This window comes from Otolemur garnettii, unplaced genomic scaffold, assembly GCF_000181295.1.
Source record: "Otolemur garnettii isolate 467f Iridium unplaced genomic scaffold, OtoGar3 scaffold00032, whole genome shotgun sequence".
Lineage (NCBI taxonomy): Eukaryota > Metazoa > Chordata > Mammalia > Primates > Galagidae > Otolemur > Otolemur garnettii.
In genome coordinates, this window is record NW_003852427.1 from 11,247,412 (window position 1) to 11,249,253 (window position 1,842).

General features: G+C 32.1%; 1 protein-coding gene across 2 annotated transcripts in view; it reads left to right on the forward strand.

The window, feature by feature from the left end:
• RASA2 (RAS p21 protein activator 2) overlaps positions 1–1,842 on the forward strand; it is a 120,504-nt gene that overhangs the window by 44,913 nt on the left and 73,749 nt on the right. The window lies entirely within an intron of this gene.

Here is a 1,842-nt window from a genome sequence, read left to right on the forward strand (position 1 = left end):
CCTTATAGTAGATGTCCCACATATGCCTCTTCTATCCCCACTTTTTTCTTGAACAGGTTAACATACAAGTACATTATTGTTGACTAATACCAAAGGAATGTTTTGTTTACTAGTCAGTGGGAGTAATGAACATATTAGAGAGTCTCTGACTCAATGATAATGACTCTTGGTAGAATCCCATTAAATATCTTTTTATTTCTAGGCTTGACTTGATAGAGTACTATGATCTGGGTTGTAAATAAAATGATTATATGTTTTCTGCTATATTTTAATTTTTTAAATTGCTTTGGAATTAGAGTAGATCCCAGACATTTCCTGAGAATACAGTTGGGAGTGCCTGTTACCATACAATTTCTATCATAAAGATGCATACATGTTAAAATAGTAAAACTGTTTTGAAATACAAATGTGTAGTTGGTTAAACTACCTTGCTAGCCAAGTAACATATATATGCTGGCATGACAGAAAACATGATTCAGACTTCTAGTTGAGTAATAAATTGCAAATTACTACTTGTCATGAGCCTGCAAGGTCACCCTTGACTAGTAGAGGTTGTGAATATTAAATGCAGAAATAATGAAAGACTTAGTTTATAAATCACCTAGATTTTTAGTGCAAGATTAACTTAACTTAGCTCCAGCTCCACTTTACTGCTCATTTTACTACCACTGATGCTTTTGTTGATTTAGAGCTTGACTTTCTCATATTGACTTTTGTGTTAAGATACATCAGTTACTACCCATCTAATGCTGAGCTTTGTAGCTGGTGGACCTCAGATTCATTATCATATGACAAGTCCTCATAAAATAATAAGGTGATTCAGGTTAGATTTCTATGAAAAAAATTGCTGGAAAGGCATTGTTCCAAAAAGGAACAGTGACTAGAGAATAACTTTCCTACCTCTTACGGAATCATCACATCATCAATCCCTAGACATCATACCCCTGAAATCTCCTCTTGGCACCAGGGTAATTTGTAATGTCAGCTGGGTGGAGGTAATTTACTGATTCCTAACATGTTTAGAATTGCTTATAACCAGTTTAGAATTGTTCATGTCCGATAGCAAAGTAGAAATATCAAGCTCTAATAGACTATATTGTTCCTAAGCCTTTTTTTTTGAGAAGTTGGTGGTTGGAATTCCTTTAAGCGTATATGTAGTATTACTGAATTTGTAAAAAATCTATTAATAACTGTTTAAGAAAGTACTCCTTTATTTTTAGTATCACATCTTTCCATCAATACTCTTGGCCATATATTGTTATCTTTTGTTTATTGTCTCCCCAACTAGATTGTAAACTTCTTGTAAATAGTAAATGTGTCTCAGACATCTATGGATTCCTACCCACTCCCACAGTGTCTCCTGAAACATAGAAAATATTCCATAAATCTTTAATGTTTGATAAAAGTTAAATATTGAAAAATTGAGTCTTACTGGCTTTAACTTAGATTTAAATTTATTGTTTTAGAATTGTATAATTCTTCTATCTTCCAATTATACTGCCTCTGTCGTTATTGCTGGGTCATCTTTTCTGGAAAAAGTATCTTACATTTTATCATTTGATTTTATTTCAGAATTTCCTAAAATATAAGCATTTTCTTTCACTTTAATCTGTGATAATTGAGATACATAAATATTTGTTGAACTGGCCATAAAATTCGTAAATTTGAATACCATGTTTGAAATAAGCATTTATTTATCTTTCAGAACTTTGACCTACATTTTGGCTATTAGTCATTTAAAAAGTACTTACTATAGGCAAATCTGTATGCTAGTGATCAGAGGCTAATTATATGTACCATTTTAAAAAGTATATACCTCAGCTTGGCGCCTGTGGCTCAAGT